This window comes from Heptranchias perlo, chromosome 14 (genome assembly GCF_035084215.1).
Source record: "Heptranchias perlo isolate sHepPer1 chromosome 14, sHepPer1.hap1, whole genome shotgun sequence".
Taxonomy (NCBI): domain Eukaryota; kingdom Metazoa; phylum Chordata; class Chondrichthyes; order Hexanchiformes; family Hexanchidae; genus Heptranchias; species Heptranchias perlo.
In genome coordinates this window covers 46141084-46156566 of record NC_090338.1, presented here as the reverse complement: position 1 = coordinate 46156566, position 15483 = coordinate 46141084, and the positions used below count along the sequence as shown (strand labels likewise).

The window sequence follows — 15483 nt, the reverse complement described above, 5'->3', positions numbered from 1 at the left end:
TGTATTGTTTTAACAATGAATGGGATTTCTGCACAAGTTCCAACCATCTGCTTAGTTTGGTGGCCTGTTAATGACAGGTTCTGTACAATTTTGCATCGCAAATAGTAAATGTTTGGTGGTATAGTGGGAGCATAAATGTATAGCTTGACATAGATGAGTCATTTGCAGCCTTAGTCGGACACTTTTTAAAATTGTCACAATATAACAGATTGAAGGTTAATTAAGTGACAGAATATCTAGATATTTAAGTCTGAGTGATGTATTACAGTACGTATTATATTAAGTGACACCTAGCAATGTTTTCAGCATCAGCTATACAACTTAGTATGGGAGCTTTCATTTTACAAAAGGTATTGCTTACAAAGTGGGGAGATTAACTTGTTTAATTAAGCGTACAAACAGGGCTCTGTGGTCAAATAAATGTCACAAAATCAAATAACTATATTAGGGCTGTAATGTGCTTTGCGAAACTTAAAGTCTGAAATAGGAAACCAAGGTTGAACCATTAAGTAACAAATGGGTGCATTACAAACCCATATTCCAACGAAGACACCAGGTGGTTGTATATGCTAACTATTAGTAAATGGTTCTGAATGTGTACTATATCATTTATACTGCACTCCATGAATGAAGAATTTTCTCACTGACCAGTGCTACCCTAGTAACTAGTCAGGCACTAAATACTCATTAGGCAACTACTAATTTCTTTTAATTGAAATTATTTTTTTTCACTCAGAGAGATATTCATTTAATTTTTCGTAATCCCATGCTTCACACCAAGGTTATTAGCAGTAAAATTGAGCACTCTTTGAATCTTAAATTTCCTGTGCAGCTTGCAGAGTATCTATCATATAATGTCTGCAAAATGTTTTTATTGAAATAATTCCAGTGCTGAACGTTATAAAGTCGAATTTTAAGCTAAATATGTTCAAAGGCCTTCATTTTTTTTTTAACAAATGTGTTATTTATTGTATTCATTTACTAGCTTTCCAATCGCAGTCAGTCTGCCGACTTGAAATGCACAAGCTGAAGTTTACACTGAAAATTCCTCTGTTTAAAAAAAAACTGCAATTATTTGTAAAGCATACAGTTAATACACAGTATAATCCAAATACACTATATCAAGTTTTGATCCTTGATAAACAAATTCCTTTTGATTTACTGATTGTTTCCAAGCCCTAGTTTCTCTTCCTTAAATAGTAATTGTATTGGCAGTCTTGTCTTTTAATATGCAAGTCTGCTTGTAAGTAACTTTTTTGGCTAACAATACTGCGCAGTGTATGTTCATATGTGCCTAAATAGGTAACACTTTCATATTTAATGCTCTTTCATGTTCATTAGAACAGGATCAAAAGAATCTGCTGTTCTAGTTTATTAGGTAACGTATGCAGTGCAAATGATTTTGCAGCAAAAATAGACAAGTTATACAAAAATGCAATAAAAAGAGTCTGGTTCTGATATCAAGTCTGATTATTGATGATCTCATACAAAGCCTAATGTTAACTAAAAATACCATTACTTTTTCCATTCTCTGAAAGAAAATCAATTCCATATATGGTAAAAACCAGATTCCAGTAACTCTGATTCAGAGTGCCTTAATCATGTTATTGGAAGGATGCCAAAGGATCTAAGGAATTTGTGGTTTTTACTGGGATAAATTAGAATACCACAACTTGTAAAGGGTATAACATGTTAAACTTAAAAAGCTGTCTGACTTTGAAAAGTTTCTCTGCAAGGGGGCAAAATGATACCTTTGCTTTGGGCATTTTTTCCTTTAAGCTCTAACTGTTTCCTTAGAGGTGGTAGGACTGGATGCAGGGCAGTTTTTGAATGAATCCAGACAGTTTGGCCGAAATGCATTTGGCACTTGGAACTGCAAAAATAACAATAAAAAAGAAACGAAATTTCTTTGCCTGTTCCAGGACTTCAGTAGTAATGTCCATGGATCTTATTCAGAGACAATTGGAATGTTTGTTTCTGATGACTTACATTGCACCATATTTATTTCTATTTGATAAAGTGGAAATTAACAACCATCAAAAGAAATTGTGAGAATGTGTGTTTCATGAGAATGTAATTTTGTTAGAGTAAAAAAAACACATCGGTGTAGATTGGTGTGATAGTGTAGAACTGATGATAGCAACTTGGCTGCCTGTTTTACATCTCTCCCGATTTTTATATCCATTGACTTCAAAATCGTACAAAGTCAAAATCTACTCCACTAAGTCAACTACAACAGTACCGTAATAATGATTCTTTAACACTTATCATGCAACTAATAGGTCACTTAACTGATATAAATGTTGTAAAGTTTGATAATGAAGCTGTGAAGTGTGGAAAATTAATACAAAATGGTTCATTGCCAAGTTTGAAAAGTCCAGTTTCCTCAATCAGCCCGTGGACAAGCTGGTAACTGCTGTTTTGCTGAGGTCAAATGGATCACAATGAAACAAAGAAGCCAACAAGCATGGCAGTTTGCCTCAGAACAGGTCAACAAAGTGCCAATAACTGGAGGACCTTGTGTGAAGTCCAGCAGGAATTGCATGATTTTAAAAAGACAAGGCATGAATATTGCTGTAAAACTGGACATGAAGGAAAGTAGCAGTTGTAAACAAATGGAAAAAGTGTTGTACTGATATAGAGAAATGTTATCAAGGATGTAATAAGTGAGATGATAGAATTGAAAATAGCAGGGATATACAAATTGCATTATACATACCATGATAGGAGACAAAATGTATGACAAGAATGGGATTTTCATTGGCCAAATCACCCCCATCTCAATTCCCACTGCTCTGATGTTAAAGACCAGCATGGAGCAGCTGGTGGACCCTATAACCAATAATGAATACACTACCTAGGAGGAAAAAATAGCTGACTTGTTCAGTAAGGACAATCTCGACGACATTGGGACAGTGGAGATTAGAAGAGTGCATGGAACTACTAGCATGTACCATATTAATTATATATTCTATGATTTAGAAGTTATATGTTATATTTACATGTCCATACATGCAAATTATGACTAAATGTTAGTAATGACAAGGACACTTATCCATCTGGTTACTGTCATTTGTGCTCTTAATATCCCATCTGCTCTCTTTACAGAGCAAGTATAATCCAGTGGTCCATAAAGCACACCTGAAGACCATTAACCATCATCACCCCCACCTATATCCTGCATTAATGCAGATAAACATACTGTGGGAAAGATCACTATTGCTAAAGGGTTAGCAATGGTGGAGATTAATGGAAGCCAAGTGCTTCAGGGGGGAATTCTAGCATGCTAATTACCACTCCTGAGCTAAATGGGGACCTTAGTGGGCCGGGTTCCATAAGGAGACTGATACAGCATAAGGTGGTGGCAAGAAGGTCTTACATAAAGCATTGGAAGGTGGCGTGATTTGGATGAACAATAGTCACCTGACCTATTGTTTGGCAACACCAATAACATTTGCCGGTCATAGGCACAATAGAAGCACTTTTCAGAAATACTACCATTGTGCTACTATGGAGGATTTGGGGTCCAAACTCCAAGATGTAGTAGTAGGCAGCCTCATTTTGCTTGGAAAACAGTTACAGGCAAATGTGAGGAGGATTTCGAGAACTCATAGGCCACTGTGCATTGTGAGAGATGTACAGTATCACAGGAGTAGCTGGTTGACACGCATGCCGATGCCATCATATAAACCTCCAGCCATCATCTAGAGCACTTCAGCAAAGGAAACCTCTGGCACCAATACAGGTCAATTAGGATCAGACATAGATATAGATAATGGATCTTCTGAATCCTATGCACCCTACCAATTGCCTACGGAATCACATACGAGCACTGCTCCCTCAGTTAGATGAGCACTTAGTGGTAGTGCACACTCACACAAGCAACATGGAGAAGATCAAGGCATACAAATGCACAAACATACCAGGAAAATATATTAAATGCATACTTCATGAGCATAAAAAAGTTAATTGAATTAATTCACTTTTAATATATCTTGCTTTCTGTTCTTCCATTGTGTAGAAAATAAAATTTCAGATGTCCAGAAGACAAAGTGGCTGACTCCATGATGTTCTTTGTGTGTGCTTGAATAATATCGGTGATATAAAAGCTGAAGGTATTAATGATTTTGCTGCCACTGGTAATGTTTGGTAGATGGTTGGCTGTCACTGCAGGACTCATTGCCCAGTTGGCACACCTCAAACACAGCCTCCTTGGTGTCCCTGTGCCCCTCATGCATTGTTCCCAGTCTTGACCAGGTAGCTTACTCTGTTGTGATAGTTTCTGCTATGAGTTGTGCATCCTTTATCTTCTCTATGCTCTTGGCTGCTCTCTCTTCTCTTCCTCCATTGATATAACTGCTAATGGCCACCACACCATGCTCTTGGATGAAAACTGCTGTGCACTATTCACTTCTGTTACTGCTATGCTGTTATTTCAAAATCTTCTCTTCCTAAAACTAACTAGCAAATTTTTCACCAGGTTATCATTTATTTTTCTTATTCCTGGATTAAAATTGGAGGCCTTTAATTATTTACTCGCTGCTATTCAAAATAACAAGAAGAATGAATATTCAGGAAATATGTAAATTAAGCAGAAATTTTTAAAGAAACTTGATAAGAAAGCCATTGGCATTTGTTAATCTGAATGCACTGAGCTTCCACTTGCATAAGTGATCTACATGACTTTGCAATATATATCCAAGAATTTATAGGAAAGCTAAGACAAGGGTGAGCAAGACAACAAGGAACTGAGGGAACAGAAAAGGGATCCCTGAAAATGCCTCTTGTTACTTCCCAGTTGACACTCCAAAAGCCATGTTGAGTAGCTTTTAATATGGATATATAACCCAGGAAAGTTGAAATTAAGAAATGTTTATGACAGAAAAAAGTTGAACAAGCAAATAGGAATAAAATGAAAGCGACAATCAACAGGAATTAATTATTATGTTTGTTTAAGCAGATATTATTGAAAGACTTCTGCTTAACAACAGAGCCATAGAGGTGATACTATCCCAGCATTTCAGAAAAGCATTGTTTCGCAGCCAAGTTTTTGTACCTTAGGTTTAATTTTAAAATAAATTTATAGCCACAGATTCAGGAACTCTATAACCAGTTGTAAGGGGAAATTAAATGAAAAGTGCAGCAAACCTTTGTTCAGATGGTTTTAATCTTTATTGAACTTGCTTTGTTGAACTTGAAGGTCAACTATCTGGAATGTAGCTGTTCATTTTCGGCTAAGTTAAAAACAGAACAGTACGTTTTTCCACTGAACATGATTTCAGATCATGCAATTCATTCTGTCATCTGAAAAGATGTTTAACTTAGATTTGAAAAATTATATTTAGAAAAGACTGTATCTGCTGCATTGCAAAATCACAGACATACACAGGACATTGTTATTCACAAGTATAATTCATAGACAGCGATGTTAGTTTGCATGAGTGGGAGAAATTCAGTGTTTTTCATAAACACAAAGCTTCTCAGAACAAAATTCCAAGTGACAATGCATACATCTATCAATGTGTTGCCAGCAGAAAATTAAAATAACAATGTATCTTACAATGACATCAAGAATCCAGATATTTTAAAAAATGGATCTGGCAAATACTGTTCAAAATTTGCTAATACCATCCACACCAGTTGATTGTTGCTAAGGTCCAAGGATTGTAATCTTAAATAGAGTATTAGTTTCAGTCTAGTCATTCCAGCTATGAACAGTTATTTGAGTTCCAAGTCTAACCTGTAATATAAGACAGGATCTACATAAAGTAATTGGATTTGAGGCTGGAAAATAGTTCACTAGTGATAAAAGTGATAAACACTGGTCGACATTCCTTTGCAATACATTTACTTGTTTTTTCACTGCATTATTCAAAGCAATTGAACTTTTCATTTCATCCAGTAATTTTATGGGTTGCAATATACACATTAAAATAAATTTTGTAAAATGATTGGTGTATAATATTATTACATTTTTTAAGGAAATCACAGATGTAGATAAAGAGAATGTAGTGGACATTGAATATATGGATTTCAGAAAGTGTTCGATAAGGTTCCATATATGAAAGTTGTTACAAAAGATAAAATACATGGTATTAAAGAGAATGTAGCTCCATGGATAGAGAGATGACTTGGGGACAGGAACAAAGAGTAAGTGGATGTTTTTCAGATTGGCTAGACATAGGTCATGATGTGTCCAGGAATTTGTGGCTGGTACTTCTTTCCTTTTCCATGTATATAAATGATTTGGATATAGGCACAAGAGGAATGATATTGAACTTTGCTGATTAGAGGGCATGATAGATTCTGAGGAAGGCAGCAGGAGATTGCAGAAGGACATATGCAGGTTCGCAGGATGGGCAGATAGATGACAGATGCAGTTCAATGCAGACAATTGCGAGGCATTACATTTTGGAGAAAAGTACAGTGAAAGGAAATATATCCCAAATGAGAGGATTCTTAGTAGAGTGGAGGAAGAGAGAGATCTAGAGGTGCAGACACACAAATCTTTAAAGGTGGGAGCGCAGGTAGACATGGTCATAAGATGACAAATGGGATTCTGGGTTTTATATGTAGGGGCACTAATTGGAAATGCAAGGAAGTAATATAGAATTTGTATATTCAGAGCATTGCATACAGTTCTAAGCACCCCATTATAAGAAAGGAATAAGAGGTTATAGTTATGATGAAAAACTAGAATCATTGAGCTTTTTTTCCTTTTGAATAGAGTAGGTAAAGGGGAACCTATTAGAGGTTTTCAAGATTAAGAAAGGTTTTGAGAAGGTAAATAGTGAAAGATTGTTTCTATTGCTTGAAGAATCAGTGATAAGAGGTCTTAGAATCAGGATTATCATTAGGAGAATGAAAGGGGAAGTTAGAAGACTTTTTTCATACAAAGGGCTATTAGAGCATGGAATTCTTTACCATAAATGGCATTTGAAGCAGAGAATGTAACAATTTAAAAGGGAACTGGATAGGTATTTGAAAAGGAAAAATATATAAGGATATAGGGGAAGGGCAGGGAAATGAGATTACAGTAGATAGCTCCAATTGGAGATCTAGCACAGGAACAATGGGTTGGATGACTTCCTTATGTTCTGTAACTTCTAATTTTCTAGGAAATGTATCTAGCATGCATGGAAGGTATTTTATGATTTTTATCATGTATTTGGATGCATCAACATCAGAGCAGAAGAATAATTAACTTCACAAACATTACTTGAATGGATTGAGAGATGGAGAGATGAAGCATTTTAATCTGAGACTTGTTAAATGTGTTTTAAACTGCACAATTTTTGTCTAGGGATAATGAGTTATAAGAATGATTCCATACAATAAAACTTGAAAGTGAAATGTAGTCCACTAATAATAAAGTTTAGAAATCTAAAATATGTGAGTTACAAAATTCTTTCACTCTTTAAGCTTTACAAACTAAAGTATGTCTGACATTTTATCTTAAAAAATAAATCAATGATATCATCCACAATTTACCAGAACAGATTAATTTTCATAGTCAACTGACCACAAATAGCTGTAATTACACTCTGAGGGTGAATCAACAAACTGTGTCTGAGACTCATACTGACTGAAAAGTCACTTTAACCCTTTAGTTCACACATCTAGACAAGTTGTAAAACAACTTTTCCAGTGCTGGAGCCTTTTCCCCCAAACGAATCCCAATAGATTCTAAAGAGTTTCTTGTTGATTTGATACTTAATAGAACCGATGGGGTGGTAGTTTACACTCTAGCTGCCACCATCTTGGGTAGAGTCCTTAGATGGGCGGCCAGAGTGCCCACCTGTTTCAAGCAGGAGGCCACTTGTAATATGCAAATCGGGGTCCTGACATACATAGGACCCTGATTGCAATTGTGAGGTACAAACAGGTGGAGCGTGCAACGTACAACCTCCACCCATTTGTACGAAATGATGAGCGGTCTAACAAGCAGTCCTTAAAAGTACTGCTGGAGACCGCTTACAAAAACACCAGGGGCTGCCAGTCCATCTGAGACCCCCCCCACTTCCCACTCTGGAGTTGCCTCCCCACAAAAGCTCTGATTATCGGCCAGCTCAGCATGGGAGCCGGACGATTTCCTGCCCTCCCAGAACATGTAAATGAGTCTCCAAATGACTTGAGCTTCACAGTGGCAAGAACAGGCAGGCAGAGGGCACACTCCATCTACAGCCTGCCTGTTCTCTGCCTATTGTTAAAATCAGCCCTAATGAATGGAATTCTTGATCATTAGAAATATCGTGACACTACAAGTATTAGTTTGAAGCCACCTCTGCTTATAAAAAAACACAAAATACTGGAAATACTCAGTGGGTCAGTCAGGATCCGTGGAGAGAATAGACAAGTTAAGGTTTCAGATATAATTTTTAATCTGATGAAGGGCTATATCTGAAATGTTAACTTGTCTGTTCTCTACACATACTGACTGACTTGCTACATGTTTCCAGCATTTTCTGTTTTTGTTTGGCTAGGAAGAAGAGCTATTAATGCTTGTGTGCACAAGCATCTGCATGTCGGTTAAATTTTCACGGTAACAAGAAGTCAACAAATCAGTCAGCTCTTTACTAACATTAAAAGATTAAAAATTAAGTTTCAAAACTGAGTTTCATGAAGCTGCTCTCATAACATTTGCCTAAATGTAATTTGAGTGATTTTCCTTCTGATTTACAATGCACGGTTTCCATTGAAGTGAAGCTGAAACTACTTTGCTTTAATACAAACTGTGTATTATATAACTGGCCTATATCCATTTCTCTGCTTCCAAAATTTCCAGTGGAACTAATCCTAAATGTTAACATAGACAGGAGGGGTAGTTAAAGGATTTACTTTTTAACTGGTTTACAAATGCAAGGTATAGACATGCTTTATACAGTCCAGTTACAGAGAAGACACTGTACTGTTGTGGAGATTTTCCTAAAACAATATATACTAAGCACTAATTGGCGTACCTTTAAAACAAAAGCATTAAGACCAAGGGATGTGATTTCCCTTAAGGAAGCCCCATGCTACAGAACATGTTGTAACATTTTATGTGAAGGAATTTTACTGCAGTTTAAAGTTAATTGTTCCTTTGCATGCAACTTTGCGGTAAAGAACAAAAAGGAAGTCTGCATGGAGAGAGCTTAATAGAGTGCAGAGTTCCTGACTGTTACTGCATTTTCAAATTAGCTTAGGTGGAATAGATGTATGCTTGGACAATGTCAATAGGTTAAGGTTGGGTAACAACAGGGTAAAGGTTACAGCTGATGTATCAGTGATTTATGTTGTGAAATAATTATGTTCCACACCAGATGCATACACCCTTACAGTAAAAACATTAGTCCTGACATTAATAATGCATTATTCTCAAGCATTCAGCAAATTGAAATGTAGATTTTTAATTACTGATTTTATTTTAGTTTTTACACCAACATTGAACTTTTTGTGTCAATAACTGTTCGTATATTGTTTTCACTGCTGTTTAAAATGTAATCATAGGAGAGATTTCAACATTCACGGCAACAACCTCGTCCTTTGGTGCTGTAGAGGGTATGTATCTTCAAAGAGTTTTTTCAGCCTTTTGTATTTTTACAATGGCTAAAATAAGATTATCCTTTTGGTGGTGGAGAAATGGTGATTTAAAAATCAAGCAAAACCTTTAACTTAATAGATAATTTGTAGGAAATGGCCCCCGGACTCTCACAACTGTAAGCAGCTATTCCTATCTGGTACCGTTAAATAAAATGGGAGGTTTGCATATCTCTGCAGTGAAAACTACGTTGTATATTAGTTCTATATTGCTGAAAAATCTTGTGTTGCAATTCAAAGTAATGACTAAATCATAGCTTTGTCCTGGTACAAATTAAAATAGTAAAATTAGATTTTTAGAAATTAGAATGTAATTCTGCCAGTCCCTAGGACTGATCACAAATTAGATTTATCCAGAGATCGCAGGTTGTATTACCTTAGGAAAAGAAAAAAACACCAGAAAACTAAGGAAATAAAACAATACATGAAAAAAATCACCCCAACAATTCAATCCTTAATAAATCCCGATGTGAAAATGAATTAAGATGGGTAAGGTTTATTTTAATACCAATATATTTTTAAACGTTTATTATTTTTATTTGCACAAGAGAACATACTTTAGAACCATTGATAACAGAAATTTTTTCTGTGCTTTGCTAAAGTTGATGTAATTTTTTCCACATAAGATGGATATCAACAATAAAAAGCTCCTTGGTCATCATTTAAAAAAATCAACATTCAAATATTTGTTGAAGAGAACAAAAAAAAATTGCTCATTATGGTTACAAAAAATTACAGAAAGACATAGTTTGGTTAGGCTTGTGCATACTTGGTGCTAGTAAAGGATAATTCTTAACTATCAAATCCCATTTTTTTGGATGAATAGTATTGGATAATTGGATATTGCGCAGAATAGTATTGGATAATTCCAATCAAAAATAATTCACTTCATTACTTGTTCTAATGGCACCTTAATCTGGCCTTCTCAATAAGATTGATTGATGCTGCTTCTCCTGTATTCATCAGTGACAATTCACATTCTGGAGTACAGTCAATTGAAGATTGTCAGAACTCAATGCAATGTTGATAAGACTATCAATTGGTAGGAAAGTGTGATACAGTCACTCACACAACACTGTTTAAATGGCCTGAGACCACAGAGGACCTCATCTTTGTGCTTTCCCCTCTGCTAGCTCCCACAGTGGCCTGCCCATTGTCATTCCTCCCTTCCTGCCCCTTCTCCCGCCCCCATCCCCACCAAAGCCCAGAATGGAAAAATATAACACCCAAAAAAATAAATTCTATAACTGAAAAAATAAATATTTTTGTATATGTAATTAATCCTTGTTAAAACAAAGAAGTCCCAAGTATGGGACTTTATTTAACTGATCTCACTTAAAGTTTTAATGGAGAGAATACTAAAAGAGCAACTTGGATAAGGTAGGTCATTAAACACTCCACATGTTAAACCTCAACTTAAAGCTACATGTCAGACCATAAAATAATGTTATCATCTTTAGAGGTGAGAATACTGTGCATTTTCAATGTAAAATAATCAATTTTTTCTACCAACATTTTATCTTAAAGGGGTGAGCAAATGTTGCAATGAAAACAAAATAAATGTACAGGTAATAAGTTTCTCATTATCCTATCATGTTATTTTGCTGGCTTTACTGTCAAATGTTATCATCGTGCCTATCTTTATATTGATAAGATCAGCAGGAAGAATAAATTCTTAATTGAAATTTACGCAGAAAATGGCGATAAATTGGATCAATAATTATTAATTACAATTAACTGAGAAACAGTAATAAATCTGTACTGAAACACAGTGAAACCTACAGATGCAAATAAAAGCAAAACTACTGCTTAAATCTAACCATTGCCTTTTAAGGTATAACTTGCCATCTGATCTGTTGTATTCATCTAGACAGGAATCAGCTTAAATCTGGAGGAGGCCACTTCAGTCTCCCAGCACATTTCCTGCTTTCACAACACACAGCATTCTTTGGAATTTAGCTCATTTTCCACTGAAGTTACAAATTAAGGATGAAAATAAGTCTGCAGTTTTTTAAAGCAATATTTAATAAACCTTTTTAGGTGTAAATATCAAATGTACATCCTTCATTTGGAGTAGAGGTCTAAAATAAAAATCTAAAGCAAGGTACTTGAAATCTTTCACAAACACCATCTGGCACTAAGGGCTGAATAAAATGCTTCCTGATGGACAAGCATCAGGAGGTAAAGATCGGGGCCCCATTGTTTAACCTCCTTTGACTATTGCTTATAAAATTGTAATTGTTTGCTGGTGGAAAATAAAAAATGAGCAATTTAATAAAATATCTTGGTATTGGTGCTACATATATACACTGAGTGTGCTCCCTCCTGAAGTTTCACAAATATTATTTTATATATCTTCAGCTGTCATAACATGGCCAAGTCGCTTATTAATGGTGCATGTGGCATTTTCATCCTGGCACTGCAGTCAAAAATGGTGCCTTCAAAATTGCAGTGTGGCAAAAACTGTTTTAATTTGCATATTTAAAATGCACTGGCGCAGAACTAAACAAAACAACAAATGTGTATTACTGCACAAAATGGGGATTTTCACTGAGCTAAAACTAACAAGATAATTTGTGTAAATGTCAGTATCTATAATATTATTATGCAAAAGTTAAATAAGCTCAACACTATGAAATGCATGCATTTTATTTTGAAATCTCCATGATTCTTATTTTATATTTTTTTTAAAGTTGAAATTAGCTTCCCCCGTGGTTCTGCAGGTTTACCCGATAAGTAGCTGAGCCATACAGACCAGAAAAACCCCACGTTCATCCTCACTCTGTGCTGATCTTAGCTGTAGAAAGCCTAGGATTGGCCTCATGCCCCCTGGGTTGGGAAAGGCGATGGGGAATGTCTGCCACCTTGGAATTATTCTTTAACAAGGAGTCGAATCCTTTGGGAGAGGAGCAAAGGTGAAACAGTTGGCGTGAAAAGAAAAGTTGGAATTAACAGGATCACTTTGACCAAAAAGTGCCCATTAGGATTTACAAATTGATATTATTACAAAGGCCTTCAGGGGCATTTGAGCTAACAAAGTAAATTTACCAACTTCAAACTCAAATCAACTGCACCCTACAATAGTACAATAATATTTTCAGTGAAAGTTTATTTTACTTTACTTAGCATTTAAAGCGTAAAACACAATTAAAGCAGATATAGTTAATTTGTTCTTTGCATGAGTTAAAAAGTAATAATTTAAAACCAGTATTGACACCAAAATTGAAGCAGCACTTCCACCTATCTAGTAACAAGTTCACCAGTTGGAATGAAATTGGAAAGTAAAAGATTTAATAATACAATGTACAAAGGATAGTCTTTATTCTTTTTTTCTCCACTATTCTTAAAGAGTCCTGTCTCCCTGTCACCACCTCTAGAGAAGGCAAGTGAACAAGGTGTGGATTCGTACATCTATGCTATTCCATTCTGAGCAGCAAGATGAGCAGTTCCAGTTTTTTCTTCCCACAAGGTCAAACATTCTGCTGTTCTGATAAATTCAACTTAACAGTCCATTTGAAAATGAGTGAAACTTGTCACAAGTGTGAGACTAAAGCACTCCACCAAAGGGATTTGAAGCAAGCGCATTCACTTCTATGCTCCTTGGCTATCCTCTTTCACCTTTTGGAGTTTGTTTTTGAGTCCCACTGCACTGATTTATTGATCTAGTTATTGAAATATTTTCAAGCTGGAACTGGAATTTTTTTTATTGCCATCCTGTAGCAGCACTGAGAACTGCCAAGGCTCACAGCAATGCCAGATACCTAAAGGACTACCTTGACAGTGCAGCCTTAACTGCAAGTCTAAGAACTTAATCTCCACGACCCTGATAACATTCCCATTCTTCATCTGTTCTGTCTTAGCATCTTCGAGGCAAGACTGGAATAACAGAGGCAGCAGAAGAATGCATGTCTTTAGTTACAGAGGATTAGGCAGCCAGAACTTGTTTTTATTATGTATAGTTTTACTATTTAATTTGAGTGAGAAATTTGTCCTAAATGCACCACAATTTAATGGTGAGAATTCTTCAGACAATGCATTAATTTGTGGTCCAGTGCACAACTTCAGCTATCTTCAGCCTGGAAGCACATATTGAGTATATTCTAGCATCTGCTCTCCTTTGAGCGCAGTGATTTTCAGAGATGTAATTAATATTTCAGTTAAGGATCCACAAATATAAATGCATGTATTATCATAGTTATTTTGTGTACTTAGAGGAGACATTTAACAACACTTCTGAATTAGGTTGCTGTATTATTTCCATTTTAATTATAGCATTTTAAGATACTAAACCATTGGCAATAAATACTAAAATAATAAAAAAGCATTCATTTAAACAGATCAGCAAATTTGGTCTATCGCTATTACACATAATAGTTATTAAGCAGTAATTATGCAAGTCTGTTTATTTTATCAAAATAAGAGAAAAAGCTCTGTGCCTTGGCCGAAAGTCAGTATTATTTCTGCAGACAGCTGGAACCATCTGGAATTAGTATTCTGTTCCAGAGACAACCACCCCTGTGTATTACACTCTGTGTTAACATAAAACTTTGCATATACCCTGGAGTCTAAGGATCCTATTTCAACTGAAAAATTACTTTTCCAAATCTTTTAGTGTCATTAACCTATTCATTAGCACAAAACTCTACATAGGTTTTAATCTAATGTCTCTTGGATAATATAAAGCTGTGCATCAATTTGTACAATAATCTGTCTAGTTGAGTTCTGAAAAGCATTTTTACATTGTGCAAATGATGCATAAAACAGATGGGAGTCATCAGAGAATTTTTTTGAGCTATCAAATACTAAACCAAAGGAAAATATGACTCCACGTTGGCTAGAAACTGCAATAAGAGCTTGTGGATAAATGAGTTTTGAAAAGCGCTAAATTGTTCATTGCCATAGGCGTATTGTAAGATTGCATCATCCTGCAGAAGCAATAAAAAAAAATTCTATTTTCTTTACTGTCAATAAAATAAAAGTGTTTAAGACTCTTAACACCATTTATGTGGTGTACAAGCTCCATTACTTAAAGTCTAAATTTAAGTGTAAACAATGTTCAGATTTCTTAGACATCGTACCTTTCAGTTCTGCAGATACAGGGAGTAACGGTTACATACCTCTATTGTCACTGCTTGGCTGTGGGGTCACACCTGTTAGAACTGGACAGAGCCTGAATTTTCTCTTCCTGAAAATAAATACAGCCGCTGAGGACAGAGCCGCAACTCTGGAATTTTCTAAATGATGTGGGCCTTTTGAATACTTTTCTGTGCTGCTTCCTTTGGAAAACCCTTTTCTTTTACCTTATATGAACTGAAAAAGAGGCAATGCTGCTACATGCCACAACTGACAGACCCCTGAATGAATCCTATTGGTCACATGAAGTCATATGAACCTTGCTTTGACCTGTGGCAGTTGAGCACACAACTTGTTTTACCCACTAAGGAAGCCGTATTTGGCAATTTTCATATTTCTTCTAAATTTGGAGTTTTTCGACGATATTGTAGGCTTGGCTTGAGACTCCCCTCATCCATGTGGAAATCATTAAAATTGAGAGGGTCGGTGACCAGTGCCAGCTTTGTGCCTGGGAACGTGAGTGAACTGCCTCAGAGGTTGTTTATAATAACTAACTTCCTCCTTCTCCCTATGGACAATCTCTGCATCTAGAGATTATAGCCACAAAAAGGGAAAGCAAACTGACAAGCTTTAAATTACACAAGTGCATAGAATTTCTATCTTCATTTAAGTCTCACACAGCCAAAAAATATTTATTTTTGCTCCACTACCTTCTCATTCTGTGTGTTGAATTTCCTCTGCAGAACACAAGGAACAGATTTAAACTCGCGGTTTTTGAAACTGACATCATAAAGAAACAAAATTAAGTTAAGCCAGAAACTCCTAGCTCTG

General features: G+C 35.7%; 1 long non-coding RNA gene across 3 annotated transcripts in view; it reads right to left on the bottom strand.

Moving 5' to 3' along the window:
- LOC137332494 (uncharacterized) overlaps positions 1-14921 on the bottom strand; it is a 37820-nt gene extending 22899 nt beyond the window's left edge. For 2 of the 3 annotated variants that reach the window (XR_010965676.1, XR_010965674.1), the window contains exon 1: positions 14697-14921. This is a non-coding gene — a long non-coding RNA (uncharacterized lncRNA). The remainder of the gene's footprint in view (positions 1-14696) is intronic. The other variant, XR_010965675.1, reaches the window with a different exon arrangement.
- Positions 14922-15483: the final 562 nt, after the last annotated feature.